This window comes from Urocampus carinirostris, chromosome 11 (genome assembly GCF_059441175.1).
Source record: "Urocampus carinirostris isolate Australia breed hairy pipefish chromosome 11, RoL_Ucar_1.0, whole genome shotgun sequence".
In the NCBI taxonomy this organism is placed as follows: Eukaryota; Metazoa; Chordata; class Actinopteri; order Syngnathiformes; family Syngnathidae; genus Urocampus; species Urocampus carinirostris.
This window is the reverse complement of record NC_142359.1, coordinates 27,613,211-27,629,694: the sequence shown is the minus strand read 5'-3', so window position 1 is coordinate 27,629,694 and position 16,484 is coordinate 27,613,211. Positions and strand designations below refer to the sequence as shown.

At 40.0% G+C, this 16,484-nt stretch overlaps 1 protein-coding gene across 21 annotated transcripts in view; it reads left to right on the top strand.

Annotated features, from left to right (window-relative positions):
• The window catches only part of ptprda (protein tyrosine phosphatase receptor type Da), a 482,747-nt gene that overhangs the window by 896 nt on the left and 465,367 nt on the right, over positions 1 to 16,484 (top strand). The gene's annotated exons all lie outside the window — the stretch shown is intronic.

Here is a 16,484-nt window from a genome sequence, read left to right as displayed (position 1 = left end):
CCGATAGTGACATTTATGTGAACAATGCATAATAACCAATCATGAACAATAGTGAAGTACAATAGTTCGGGTAACGAATTGGCATCCTATGCGATGTCCTCTGCAGGCGTCCAATATTAAAAACAAAATGAACATATACAGTATTTCTTCTTTTGAGTGCCAAAAAATAAATAAAAACACAAAATTGCCTTTTCCCCTTTAATTAGACTTTATTGTTATTGAAAACAAGATTTTGTACATAGTTTGCAATGAGTTTTAATGTGACATTCCAAGAAAATCATAAAACAATTTAAAGGGACAATGTGTAATAGATAGCGCCTCCTTATTCGATTTTACGTAAAATATTTGAAATATACAAACGAGATAAAAAAATTATGTTACGAAAAAAAGTCAAAGATTCACAAGAAACTGGCACACGAACTAAAGTGTTGTCGATGTTTTTTAATGGGGAAAGTGCTGTAAAGAGGGGCCCAAAAAGCCATCAAGGACGCTGTATCCTGGGGATTTGTTTGAATAGCAACAGAGCATACCTAAATAGTATTTCATATTGCACATTTATTTTCTGTTAAAATTAAACTAATTAAAATTACTCTGAATAAATCATATATTGTTCTTTACAACTTACTTTAAATTAACTTACAGTATTTTTAGTTACTTGGACAACACGTTAGATTATAGTAAATCGAATCTTTGATTTTTATTAAATACAATTCTATTTTTTGCATTCGCTTGGTCACGGCCCACAAGTTTGAGACCCCTGCCTTAGGGACAGTATGAAATTATTTTGCACCCCCTAGTGGTGAAAAGAAACTTCCTTTCATTTAAAAAAAAAAATGATGAGTTTAATAGTAAGCAAAACTACATGAACTATCATACAAATGAGCATATTTTAAAACACTAGGTCAAGAAATGGAGGGAACTGACATGTTTGTCTGCCATCTTGCTGCTACAGGAACCCCATAAAATTAAAAAGCCTGGCCCAAAAAAAAATCAACAACGAGTGGTCAAGTAAGGTACACTGTCCCTTTAAAAGGAAAAAAAAAATAACTGGATTAAAAACAAAGGGTAGAATAAAAAGGCAAATAATCACAGGTAGTATTTGTAGACTGGCCTAAGTTCTAAGTGTATCAACATATAGTGCAATAAAAACAGTGCAATGACTTAAGTAGCAACATATTTCCAAAATAATTGCAAACATATCAAAACACATAGTATACTATTCGTTTAGGTTGGTGATGAGAAATATTCACAAGTTAGTTCTTGTAGACTAGCCTAAATTGTAAGTGCATCAGAACGAAATGGCATGACGAGCGTCGTATTTTAAAAAATAAGATTTGATACATTTATTTTTTCACAGTCTTGTGCGCTTGCTTAGGGTGGTGATGTCCCTGTAGAATACATCTCTGAGCCTGTTAATATTTGTTTGAAGGGACTTTTAGTGTCTGTTAGATAGCACCAGGTCAATGAGGTGGTGGTCAGGGTGAGAAGAGTCCTTGATAACATTGTCAGCATTATCCTTCAGAGTGGGTAGAGAGCAGCCCATGATTTTTGGCCTGTGTTGATTACTCTCTTGATATTTCTACTTATATGTCCCCATAACTTACTTTATCCCTATATATATTTATATCAATCTCCTCTCCAGCTGTCTGTCTGTCTCTATCAATCCTTCTTTCTCTCAGATTTGCTTTCTTTCTCTCTCTCTCTCTCTCTCTCTCTCTCTCTCTCTCTCTCTCTCTCTCTCTCTCTCTCTCTCTCTCTCTCTCTCTCTCTCTCTCTCTCTCTCTACTTCTCTTTCTGTCTCCCACTCTGTATCTTTCTCTCTCACCTCCCATCTCACTTTCTGTCTCCCTTTGTTGCTTTTTTGTCTCTCTCTCCCTCTCTCTCTCCCTTTCTTTCCCTGACTTTCTTTCTCTCTCTTTCTTTTACTCTCTTTCTCTCTGTTGGCTGCGGCTGCATCGGCTCGCTACAACGGGTCAGGTGCAATCGACATTTCGTTCTGTGTACATTGTTACACAGAATGACAATACAAGGAAATTATTATTATTATTATTATTCCTCTCCCTCTCTCTCTCTCGTTGTATTTCTGTCGTCTTTTCTGTCTCTTTCTGTCACCCTTTGGGTCTCCTTCTCTCACTCTTTCTCTCTTTCTTTCTCTCTCTCTCTTTCACTCTCTCTGTCCCTCTCTTTCTCTCTCAATCTCCCTCTTTCTCTTTCTTTCTCCATCACTTTTCCTTTCTTTGTCTCTCTCTTCACCAGCATGAATTGGTGCCACATATGATGTCCTCAAAAAAAACAAAAAACAAAAAAAACATCTTCCCATCTCATGCCATTTCGACAAATAGACCTATACAGGCAAGTTCTAATAAAATGAATTCAAGAAGTATGTTCCTACTTTTTATGTTAATCGCTAAGCCAATTCCCATGAATGAATGAATTTGTCTTTGAATTTTGTGCCCGTTATTGTTCCTGGATTCCTTTTCAGCATATTGCAATCAATTGAAAATGTGCGTCATTGAAAGCATTGCTCGTGAATTATTCTTTTTTATTGGCTGTTCTTTTTCCTCACATGTTAAATCTTTATGATTAAGCCCACGGTTTCTGCCTGGAATATATCTTATACGACCTACTGTATGTCAGGGGTAGGCAAACTACGGCCTTCGGGCCACATGCTGCCCATCAACTGAAAAGGGTGGACATATGAAATGAAAATGAAATGATCTGCATTTCTATAGCGCTTTTCAAGTCAATGACTTCCCAAAGCGCTTTACAATGTGCTTCACATTTCCCAATAGCGGCCGTGCAGCCATGTAAGGCGCTAACCTGCTTATTGGGGGTCTTAGGGGTTCAGTGTCTTACCCAAGGACACTTCGGCATGTAACACGGACAAGCCGGGATTCGAACTGGGATCCCTTGATCCCAAGACGAGCGCTCTACCTCCTGAGCTACTGCCGCCCCTAAAATATAATAATAACAATATATCGTCACACTGATATACCAATAAAATAGATTTTTTTTGGGGACAGATTGGGATTTTGCCTAAATCAGCTTTGTTTAAAAAGCTGAATTATCTGCACAAGTGCTCGTCATTCAACCAATCATATTGAAGAGAACACAACAAACAATATTGACTTATACCTTTTTTTATATGACTTCAGCAATTATGTTTTTGGTGTGACGATATGGTAAAAAAAAATCTTGTTTTCGTGGCACTTTTTTCCACAGTGTCCCCAATTTAGGACCATTGCCTGATTAAAAAACATGTTTCTATTCTGGCTTGATTTTTAACATGTAATTTTCATTAATCAAGATATCAATTGAATTAGTCCAGATGTATTTTGAGTTTTTTAAAGTATATTAACAAATATATAGCTCAATAAAAGGGACAAATGTATTGATTTGCTTTAATTTTGGGTTTTTATAAAATTAATTAGGTGAAATGGTATATTCAAGTCTAACCCCAGCTAAACCCTAACCCTGAGGTCGGCATGCCAACATATACAGAGAGCTGAATCGGTCTAAAAAAAACCCCAAAAACAAATAAGTCTGGTGTTGCAAAAAAATAAATAAAAGCTTTCTAGAAATGTATTTCTGGATCAAAACAAAAAGGGGACACGATCATAAGAAGCCACTCAATATATGATATATATTCTAAATGTTTATAGAACATTATAAAAATGTAAAGAATGTTTGTGTCCACAAAAAAACCTACACATTTTTTTTCAACTTTAAAACATTTCTGAAAAAGCCTGAGGGGGCCACTAGGGCGGCACTTGAGAGCCATGAGTGGCTCCAGAGCAACATGTTGCCTACCTCTGCCTAAACCTAGACCAGGGCTTGGTCGCGCCCAAAATGCTCACAGTGCCATATCAGACCCAAAACAATGTTAGGAGCAGCAAAAAAAAAATCAAAAACAAATCTTTGTATAAGCCTTGTAAGGAAGGTAACACATACTGCGTATAAATGCAGTTTATATCTTTATTCTTTGGAAATTATTACACATGTTTATGTCAAGTTGTGGTTGTTGTTGTTATTATAATCTCATCTCATCTCATTAGCCGTACCGCTTATCATTTTTTCTAAATATGCATTATTTGTGCTGCAAGGCTTCCTGATTATTTTCAAACAATTTCTCAAAACAAAAACATGTAAAATACAAAAACACATGAGAATGCTACATAAACCAGAAACCAGTTGGTCCTCCTAAAGAAACAATATAATTTTTCATTACCAAATATTAATAAGCACAAGGGAGCCACTAGTGGGTGCCAAAGGGCCACATGCCGTTTCAGAGCTGCATGTTGCCAACCCCTGCCCAAGACCCTAATCTCTAACCCTTGACCCCTAACCCTAAAAAATCTATCAAAATATAACAAGTACAACTCAGCAACTTATTGAGAAAAACTAGATAGATCTTGGGGCAGCACGGCGGCTAAGTGGTTAGCTCATCCACGTCACAGTTTTGAGGGTCATGAGATTGAACCTACCTATGTGAAGTTTGCATGTTCTCCCCGTGCTCGCGTGGGTTTCCCCCGGGCACTTCGGTTTCCTCCCACATTCCAAAAGCATGCATGTCAGGTTAATTGGCTGGTCCAAATTGTCCCTAGGTGTGAATGAGCGACTAAATTGTCTGTCTCTGTGTGACCTGCGACTGGCTGGCAACAAGTTCTGGGTGTCCCCTGCCCACTGCCCGAAGACGGCTGGGATGGGCTCCAGTACCCCCGCAACCCTACTGAGGATAAGCAGTGCAGATGATGGATAAATAGATCTTTTTTTCCCCGTGCATTGCTGATTTATGGGATTCCAGACACTCCACGAAGTCTAACAAAACCCCCAGTTAGGCCCTGATTCCAAGTTTACCCTACCCTGATCTACATAGTGGTGGTCGCTAAAACATATTTTTGTAATTTATGACCAGCTTAGTCAAACCCCTCTCCTCTATATCCTTGCTCATGAAATCTGCTTGGCAACCAATTTAAATTGCGTCCTCCATTCAAAACATGAAGAGAAGACTACGTTAAGGTCCTTCTAATTTTGCCCAAAACGCCGACTAAGCAATCCATACAATATTTAACGTTTGGGTGCTTCCTTGTTTAGCTTTAGTGACACTTTTATTGTGACAAATGTGCGCAGATTTTCTTTTTTTTTCTCTAAAAATGCTGCGCCCGACGAAAGCGTCTCACCTGCGCTGTTTACTTGCGTGGCTCGTAAATCAGACGCTTGTTAAGTCGCAGTACCACAATGTTTGCCTCCGCCAAGACGTGAACACTATTAGGCTTGATCTATGCCGTCCGCCAACCCACTTCTCCCCAATTAAAGAATCCGTTCTCACTTTCCGGCCAGTGAGTGCACCGCACATACTATATCAATTTCGACGCTGCCCCGACAAGTATGTAAGTATTGTGGAGTAAGGACGAAGCCTGGATCCAAACAAGCAAAATCAATCAGTTAGTATCAAAAGGAACCTTAGGATTGCAGAGAAACAATGGCTTTATTTATTACAAAACTGTAATCCCTAGCTACAAGGCATTTTGTGACATCGAGGGTTGAGAAATATTTCGCGTTCCATTATCGTCGATCGTACATTGCTGTTAGGCGGGCTGGCAGAGAACATTTATTTGGGGGTCAGGGGCTCTTTTTTTGCCGTTTCATCCGCCGAAAATGAACTGTACCTGAGCAGGCGCGATCATTCATCCTCAATCCTCTAATTTTGCGAGCAGGAACAGACAGTGAGCATTTATATCAGCTTGGAAGCCATTTATCTGCTTTGGCTACCAAAAAGTGAACTGTACTTTTGGCTCCGTGATCCATTCTTCCTGATCCCATGTTGCTTCGAGGACCTGCAGAGGTCAATTATGTTGGGCCCCTGAAGGCTCTTTTTTGGCTGTTACTATATTTTCGAATAAAATAAACTGAACTCATGCTGCTGTAATCATTATCCCCAATCCCACATTGCTGCAAGCAGGGACTGGCAAAAGTCAGGAAGTGTGTTATTCTTTACAACTCTTTGATTCTTCTTTGATTAATTAAAGCAAATGCAAGGGTGTGGTCATGATTCATTACCCCTGTCCGATTATTGCTGCGACTGTGGACTAGTAATATGCCCTTTTGTCGGAGCTGGATGCTCTTTTTCTGCTGTTATGTCTCTAAATGAAAATGCACAATTGTGGCCGCAATCCATTTTCAGCAGTCCCATATTGCTGAAAGCACGGACTGGCCTCTTTTGCAGGTTGTAGCTGAGAGCAGGAGGCGGAAGAGCCTTTTTTTCCTTTCCTGTTTCGTTTTTTTTTTCCGTTCTTTCCGCTTAAAATGAAGAGCACCCATATGGAAGCAATACATTGGTCAACTATGAAGAGAGAGAAAGTCAATGCAGGAGTATATAGCATATCATCATTTTTCTGAAGCAGTGAAGCAAACCAATAGCAGATCAGCATTTTATATGATGTCTTCCAATAGCAATCAGGATTCTTAGAGACATACTGATTTTAATTCACTCCTTTGTTGGGGAACACAAAATAAAGTTTGGTTGATGTTGTATAGTGGACATAATGCTGCAATGAGGGGCCCCAGAAACATTTAATTCCACACCTTAAATTGTAAACATCCCGGGGGGTCCAGGGTACAATAGACCATGCTAATGACACAATTTGTGCTGGATAACAAATTGTGATATAGATGATAATAGCTACTTTTTTCATGGTTAAAATATGACAGGAAATAGAAAAGCCGATTTTGCAGTTACAGTAATGGAAGATGGCATTTTTTTAGAACATTACAATCCCCTCCTAATCCTGTGTACAGTGAGCTGATAGCGAGCACATATGTAAACACCCCCATCTCCTTCTCAGTCGGTCGTACTGGTGCTTTGGTGCTCGGAATCATGGGAGAATAACAATGAAGGATTGTGAGAGAACGGGGATCAGCCTCCCCGGCGACGATCGGCAACGATCGGGCCCTACCGGGCTTGTCTTTATCTAAGACCTCGGCTCAGTTCTGCTGGTTTGGAGATGACAAACCCAAAGCGCGGTGGAGGAGTTTTGTGCTTCTCCTAACAGATTCCGCCTCTTGTGACACGCATTCTTTGTTTTCATTTTCCCACCACTTGTCCGAGTCGCAGCGTTGTCCAATTCCGAATCGTGTTCCGACAAAAGGCAGCTCCGGACATTTGAGCACACCGTGCACGGTCCCTCTAGAAATTGCTTTGTTCGGTCTTCTGCCTTTTTATTCCGACTCGGTAAATCTATTTGAGGTTTTTCCAAATGTAGCAGTCCAAAGAAAGCATCTTTTGAGTGGCCAGGGTAACAAAAAGTCAAATATTTGCTTTGAATTGTAAAGTGATTGCTACTCGAACGTAATATGTTCAGGATTCAAGTTCGCCTGCCAAATTGTTTGAATACTGAAACAGTTTTTCCTAAATGAAGTCTTGGCATTTGATTTAATGGGTTCCTAGGCAGGAAAGCACGGCGGCGCAGTGGTTAGCACGTGTGCTAATCATGAGATCCAACCTCCTGTGTGGAGTTTGCATGTTCTCCCCGCTCTCCGGTTTCCTCCCACATTCCAAAAACATGCATGTTAGATACATTGGCCAGTCCACATTGTCCACGTCACAGTTCTGAGGGTCATGAGATCAAATCTTCCTATGTGGAGTTTGCATGTTCTCCCCGTGCTGGCATGGGTTTTCTCCAGGCACTCCGGTTTCCTCTCTCATTCAAAAAACATGCATGTCAGATTAATTGGCCGGTCCAAATTGTCCCTAGGTGCGGATCGGCAAGTGAGTTGTCCGTCTCTGTGACTGGCCTGATGATAGCTGGGATGGGCTCCAGCACCCCCGCGACCATACTGAGGATTAGCGGTGCAGATAATGGATGGATGGATGGGTTCCTATGCTTTTTAAAGTACCTTACATATGTATCAAACTTGTACCTAAACAATCCTAAATACCCTCAAAAGGAATACATGTACCTAATTTAATTTTAGCTAATAAAGATTAAACATAATAAAGGTACATACACAAACATATTCAATAATTTCCGTCTTCAACTTGCTCGTTGCTCTAACTGTTTTCTTCCATTCTGTTCCCTTATCACCATTTTCTTTCGAAATATCACCAAAAAAGGCAATAAAACACCGAATCACAATCAATTCCTGAAATGTCTTTTCGGACTGACAATCTCTATCAAAATTACACTACCGGACTGGGCAAGAGAAGCCAAGATGGCTGCTCGCTTCGGCCACACATTCACTTGTGTTTGCTCAAGTTCTGATTCTTTGCTTGAATTTCGAAGAAAATATCACTCACATTTTTTTGGGCAAACACTGGTATCATTCATTTTTCAACAATAAAAAAAAATGTTTGATACTGTAAAATATGACTTAGACCTCTGCAGCCATAGGAAAAGCATCACTTTGTAGAAGGAAACAGTTCACGTGTAATGCTGCATACAGTTGATGCTGTAAAATATGAGGCAATGGGGTCCTGGCACGTATATTTTATATGTTACCAGCTTACCTATTTAGGTGCTTATAATTATAATTAGAATCGTCTTGTCATTGATAACGAGATTGGACACAGCACTTTGGGGTAAAGTCTTAAAATAGAAAAACACACAAAAAATGGAATGTTGGGAAACGCATCTCAAAGAGGCTGGTCGAAGCCTTAACCAATAACGGAAAAGCAAGTTTTTTCGTTTTGGGAATGAGAAATGTCTTTTTGACATTGTATGTTGGGGAATGCCGTAAAGAAGGGCTATAAAAACATTTTAGTCTATACTGTTAAGTGAAAGTGTGGTAAGGTGGGAACGCCGTAACCCGAGGGTTCACAGTAGTACTGATAAGTTGATTCTGTTTTTAATATTGGGCACCATCAAACTAGATGCCTGTTTATTATGTTGACTATAATTATGTAGTGTTTTTGTTGTTTTGACTATCATGAACTGCTGAGATCATTCTTACTACCTTTAAATCATGATGTTGTTTGTTGATATTCCAAACCCTTTCGGGTGGATCCGCCTTAGTAAGCTCTTGGAAGTTCTCATTGCAAGTCCATAATACATTGATGTATTCTCTCCTTATTTTGAGATTCTACTTTACTAGAGACCTATCAAATCGCAAGACAGCAACCCTAGACAGAGGCATCTAAAGAGCTTGGAAAGATTCATATTCCCGCGTGGAATACTATTAAAAGGGCAACTAGGGAATACCTACGATAATAGCAACAGAATACTTAAATGAACCGACATTAGGAAAGAAGATGAATGGTCACCAGAGCATTCCTGTACAAATCACTTGGATCGATGATCAAATTTCATTTAAAAGCCTTTAGGCAAAGTGCATTTCATGTCTTGGTTTCCCTCCCGGGCATATTATTCGGTTTTCAGATGGACGGACGACCACACATTGTGGAAAAAAGTAGCGGCTGGGCGCGTCGTGGGAAGGGGGAACACCTTCCTTTCACTCCTAATGTTCTTACCCCCTTTGATTGGTTAATACGGTTAGTGCCATGCGTCTCTTATTGAATCATACGAAAGGTCGGAGAAGTCCCGCAGACAAATCAATCTCTCCGTTGGAATTGAGGGTGAGGCGATCCATCTAGTCGGGATGGAAGGGAGGCAGGGAGACAACATCTGAAGGTGAGAATGAGACATTGTTTTGGAGGATGCGATGTCCGTCCATAGCTGCCCTTACACTGAAAAAAAAAAAGTGAGAAAATAATTTGTTTTTTTTCAAGTATCGTTTTTCCAATTTTTAACAGTTTGAACTTTTTTTCTGGGGCCATACAAAGGAAACACGAACTGAGAAAAAGACAGAAATACAGAAAGAAAGAGAAAGAAAGGAAACAAATAAAAGGAAAAACACTGAGATAAAGAAATAGACAGTGAGAGAGAACAGAAACCATAAGAATGAAAGAAAAAAAAGACACAGAAAGATAGACTGAGAAAGAAAGAAAGAAAGAAGGAAGGAAAGAAAGAAATAAAGAAGGAAAGAAAGAAAGAAAGAAAGAAAGAAAGAAAGAAAGAAAGAAAGAAAGAAAGAAAGAAAGAAAGAAAGAAAGAAAGAAAGAAAGAAAGATAGAATAGAATAGAATAGAATATAGTACGGCGGCGCAGCGTGTGCGGCACAGTTCTGATGTCGTGGGAACCTCCTGCGTGGGTTCAAATCCAGCTCCCGGCCTTACTGTGCGGAGTTTGTATGTTCTCCCCGTGCTTGCGTGGGTTTCCTCCGGGCACTCCGGTTTCCTCCCACATTCCAAAAACATGCATTTCAGGTGAATTGGCCGGTCCAAATTGTCCCTAGGTGTGAATGAGCGTGTGAGTTGTCTGTCCCCGTGTGCCCTGCGATTGGCTGGCAACCAGTCCAGGATGTCCCCTGCCCACTGCCCGATGATTGCTGGGATGGGCTCCAGCATCCCCGCGACCCTACTGAGGATAAGCGGTGCAGCTGATGAGATGAGATGAGATGAGAATAGAATATACCTTATTGTCATTGTTACAAAATGGGTTAACATATTTTGACAACAAAATTGGGCAAGAAAGAAAGAAAGAGAGAAAGAAAAACAAACAAACAAACACAAACAGACAAACAGAGGGGTGAAAGAGAAAGGACAAAGGACAATGATAAGAAGAAAGCGAAACAAAGAGACAGAAAACAAAACGAGAAAAAACATAACATAAAATAACGTGTTAAAGAAAGAGAGAGAATGAGAGCGAAAAGAGAGATATAGAAGGGGGTAGAAGTAGAAAGAGAAAAACGAAAGAAAGAAAAAGACAAAAAAGAGAAAGAAGGAACAACAAATAGTTAAATAAAGAGATACAGAGAGGCAAAAAGAGAAATAAAAGCGATAAAGAAAAACAAATGAACAATAATCCAAAGATAAATTAAAGAGAAAGAGAGAAAAAGAAAGCGGTAGGGAAAAAAGAGAAATACAGACAAAGACAAGTAAAGAAAGAACGACAGAGAGAGGAAGAGAAATACAAAGAAAGAAAGAGAACAAAGAAAAAAAGAAAGACATCGAAAGAAGGAGAACAAAAGAAAATGAAAGCGAACAAAAGCAAGCCAAACAGACATTCCGTCATCCTGTGTGGCCTCGGAGACAACATTTTCCTCAATAAATTCCCCCAAAATTGATCCCCGGGAAAACCTCAGCGCCATTAGTAGCCACTAGTGCGCGTCCGACCTTTAATGGCTTCTAAATCACGCAGCAAAAGCCGTTGCCTTTGCTCCCTCAGCGCTTGCAATTAGCACAATTAGTGCAATTAGCGTTGACCTCTCGGCTCGCCCCGCTTGAAATAAAACCTACAAGCATATTTACTCCATTAAGATTATAAGTCACTGTTTTAACAACCCACCGGTGGCCTGCCCTGCTGGCACACTAGCACAGGTTCAGCCTGAGCTAATGTTTGCTTAGCCGATGAGCTACGTGGCGACGTTGATTTCCCCGGAAAAAAAGAAGCGTCCGTTCATGAGCTCACACTGTTTATAATTGAGCAAAAGGCCTGAGTTGTAAGTGCATCAACACAATAGTGCAGGGGAAAAAAGCAATGACATTGGCAGAAACCTATTTCAAAATAAGAGTAGAGAAAGCCAGTGTTTTTTCAATGCATCGCACAAATTAAAGGACTTAATCATAATATATTAATATTATAAAACAATCTTGCCGTTTGTGTTTTGCAACCTCAGTGCATCGCCGGATAAAAATTATTCCGCGATCCATTGTCTTCGATCACATATTTGTTGTGAGTTAGGGCCAGAGCGTATTTTTGTCGTGCCTGGCAGCTCTTTTCTGGCGTTCTGTCAGCCAAAAAGGGAACTGCACTCATGCGGCTGCCATTCTTTATATCAGATCACATAGTGCTGCGAGCAGGACCAACAGAATGCATTTTTGTCAGGTGGCAGCTTTTGTTTGCTGTAATTTCCGCTTAAAATGAACTACTCTAGTTTGGTCACGACCAATGTTCCCTCTAATTTTCCACGGGTCTGAGCGTTCACACAAAGTTGGTGAGCAACGCTTGAAACAACCGTGAGCAACGGTAATCCCAAGTGTGGCAACTAAATCATTATCAAACATGTCCAAAACTTGACATCAAGTGACATTTTGCTGAGTTTCCGGCAATGCAAAAAAAAATTCACTTTTGAATGAATTGACTAATGTATAATTGCAAAGGTTTTACGGCCTACAAAACGTCATTTGTTTTTACAATTCTTTCACAAGATTTTCATTTCTTTTTCCTGCTATCTTTTGACGCATAATACTAACATTTTTGGGGCTTTTTTAGTCGGTTGCAAGATACAGAACTCTATTTAATCAAAATTTTTTAGTGGAAGTACAATGTTGGCAACAAGATTGACTTGGTATAATTGGAAATTATTTGAATGCAACACAAACTTTTTCTTCTTTTTCCCTGTTTTTTTTCTATTTTTTTTAAATTCCTTTAAAAACAATCTCATTGTGTTTATTTTTCCTAGGTGTTACTTTTTTCTTTTTGTTCTCTATTTACTTTTTTTTCCTTTGTTTCTTTCTTTTCTTTTTTTTCTGGCTTTTTTTCTGAATTTTCCCTTCTTTTTTCCTCTTCCTTTTGTTTCTTTTTTCTTAGCTTTTCACTACTTTTTCATTTTGGTATTTTTTTTTTCTTTTTGTTCTATTTCCCCCCTTCCTATGAGTCATTTTGTGCACAATTTTACATAATATTTGGTCGTGTAGGATTTAAAGAAGCAAAAACAACCTGAAGAGCCGTTTGGGACCCGAAAGAGCCGGTTCTCTTTGGTGAGCCGAGCCGAAGAAGCCGGTTGTCGAAAAACTCTACTGACTTTACTTTTCAACTTCGTTCGACATTGACTTCAAAATACCGCATTTAGAAGACAGCGTCAGCGGAACTGGTGTATTTTTACCTTCATGCACTGTAACTTTGACTTAATTTGCTTCTTAATTAGCAATTTCGAGCCCTGATTTTTGTGCGCTGGCTAGATTTTCTTGTGCGCTGAGAATGTGCAGGCAGTGCGCGATTGCCCACGCGCGCAGCTTACAGGGAACATCGGTCACGACCCATTATCCCCAATTCCATACTGCTACAAGCGAGGACTGGCAGAAGGCACTTTTGTTGGGAGATGTGCCATTCTGGCCCGCCTAGGAGTAAATCCACAGATGTGGCCACGATCCATTATCTCCAGTAAATTATTGCTGAGTCTAGTGGCCAGTAGAGCACATTAACTATTTCGGTTTGGGCTGCTAAAGTATGTCATTGTGGCATGCATAAAATTTACTGTGCTGTTTTGTCTGTGATCCACTATCCCGAATCCTATTTTGCTGCTAGCTGGCACCCACAAATGTCACCTTTGTCAAGAGGCGTGCTGTTTTGGCCCACATAAAATGAAATACACACACATCGTGTGCGTGATCCATTATTCCATGTCGACAATCTCTGATAGCAGGACAAGTAGAGTGTTTTTTGTTTTGTTTTATGGGTTCAGCCCACTGAAGCGTACCATTGTGGACCGCATAAAATGTACAGCACTGTTTTGGCTGTGATGTATTATCTCAAACCTTATATTGCTAGGAGCGGCCACTGGCAGAAAGCACTTTTATCAAGTTTCATGTCAAATGCACAGTTGTGGTCACGATCCATTATCCCCAGTTGATTATTGCTAAGAGCGGGGGGACACAGAGCATTTTTGGGGGGGTTTGCTGAAAAGTGTCATTGAGGCCGAAAATGAACTGAAATGTTTTTACGAGGCCGCGATGAATTATTCCCACTCGACTATTGCTCAGAGCAGTGGCCAAGAGAACAAATTTTTATCATGTGGGGGTGCAGTTTTTTTTCTATTCCCCCTGCCTAGAATGAACAGAACCAGTGCTGCCATGACCTAATATCCCTCGTCAACTATTCCTGCTAGTAGGGCTCGCACAGCGTATGTTACTTTGTGATTTTTGGCATTTTTGGCCGGGGGTTCTATATCCGTGATAAACGAGGATTCTTCTTGCACTATCGGCACTATGGTAAAATACTATACGTAGCCAAAATACAATACAACATTATTTATATCTGTACATTCAAGGAAACTGTGGGGGTCAGATGCATCGACATTTCGTTCTGTATACACGTGTACTAGAATGACAATAAAGTAGATCTGAATCTGAATCTGAATCTGAATCTGCTGCTAGGCTCGCCTCTCTAATATGTTGTGGTTGCAAGTGCCAGCAACATCCTGCATACTGGGCAGGGAACAGCTAAAATTTTTTTGGGATGTGTTGATCATTCTTAGGAAGGTTCTCCCAGTACACAACACCATGGTGTCAGGATGCTCTCCACTGTGGATCTAAAGAGGTAAACCGTTGGCTTCTGTTCCAGGTTGTTTTTCCTGAGCAGTCTCAGAAAGTTTGTTTGCCATTGGGCCTTCACTACCACAGTTCTGGTGTTGGCAGACCAGGAGAGGTCATTAAAGATGTGCACCCCAGAAATGTAAAGAAATTGAATTCTCTTGACACAGTTCCCATTTATGATGAGTGGATCTGGGTCCGTGCTTTTCCTCCTAAAGTCAAGTATGACTACTTGGATTTCTTTTTGTTCAGTATGAACGTCAGCTCGCTCACTTCAGACAGGCGAGCTAATTGCAAACGCTCGGTGAAACGTATCTGACTTGGATAGAGGAGAAAAAAAGGAAAAGCCTGCAGTGGGAGTCAAAGCTGCCTTAGGCCTGAGCCAAAGTGTTTTAAATGGATTACACCGGTGTGTCATTGCGATTACACGCTCCTCACAGGGACCACACTGCGCCGGGACATGAATTCAAGTTACGGTGTTAAGGTGCATCTTTGCCATTCAGCTTTTTTTCACCGTTTAATCTGTAATAGGTAAAAATACAAAAAGAAAAAGATCGATCAATAAAATTTGATTTGAAATCATTTAGTCTCAAGGCATTATCCAGCCATTTTATCTCAGGTTTTTAAGATGCTCGTGTGCTGATGGTCGACGTCATATAACATGCTGGTCTGGAATTGGTATGCGTCAGGTCAGCATTAAAATGTTAGTATGCTATTAGTAAAACTCCCATACATCTCTCGTGTGCTTCGTCAAGACTTTGCGAGTTATTGCGATACATTACTGTACTGTATTTTTTGTACTGTATGTATATGCTATGTGTTAATTTTTTTTTTTTTACTGATGCTAAACATGATAACCATGGAAATGAAGCATGCCATTATTAAGCTATTTTAACAATTCACACGTGCCATCACCCTCGCTAAATAATGTGGCTTTAATCAATTGACAACCATGACTATTTAAAACAGTAAGGAGGTGACCATCCTCGCAAATGTAACTTTCAAATCATTTATGATAAGTATTCGTCGTCAATTAAACACATCCCCCCAATCCCTGCTGCATCCACCTGCTACTCCACTTGACAAGCTCAAGTCACTTCACACCAGAGGTAAGTACAGTAAGCGGAAATAAGATAAATAAAGAGCTATTACACAGGACACAAATTAGTTCTCCCTGTCCCCTGCACTCATCTACAGTAGACTGTAGCCAAATCAATGCAGTTCATTTAGACAATCCAGAATGGCACACTTTAACGACTTGGATCAAAGATGATGCACTTCGACTACCACTAATCTTAGCAATAGTTGACCAAGTGTAATGGATCGCGGTCATTATCGTGTATTTCATTTGAAAAAGTTCCTTTTGACAGTTACTACTTGCAGCACTTTGGGATTGGGAATTATGAGTGCAGTTCACTTGTTGATATCGGAACAGCAAGAAAGAGCCACCAGGTCAGAAAAAAGCGCTCCGCTGGCCTCTTCTCGCAGAAATATGTGATCAGGGATATTGGATTGTGGCTGCACAAAAAAAAAAAAAACACTTTGCCAGCTGGTTTAAGATGAGGTAATTGTGCAATTGTGTAATTGTAATCCTGTGCAGTCCTTTGAGACATCTTTGTGATTAAGGGCTATATAAATAAATGTGACTTGAAATGTGTGACTTAACAGTACTATCCACTACTCTTAGCAATAGTCGACCAAGGATGATGGATGGAAGCCACATCCATTTATTTCATTTTAGGGGGAAATGCACGTCACATCTACAGAAAAAAAGTTCCTTCAGACGGTCCCAGTTGCAGTTATTGGATTGGGGATAATGGAACAGAGCCACTTGAGTGAAGTCCACTTTTTGTTGAACAGAACAGCTAAAGAGAGCCGACAAAAATGCGCACTGCCGGAAACAGCCCTAAGCAATATGCAATCGGGGATAATGGATCACTGGATATTTTTAAACCCAACTACTCTGAGGAAGCTTGAAGTAGATGGGTCGAACTATACTCACACAGGCTTAAAAAAGGGTTATCATTTATCGTTTTATTTAAAAATCCATTATCCCCTTTCCAATCAGATTATTGCCTGCGTGTCAACATAATCGGTTTTCGCAGGCCAACTTTCGAAATTCCAAACCCATCCAAGAAAACGCATATGGCTCATCAAAGTGCGCTCACTGAAAAAA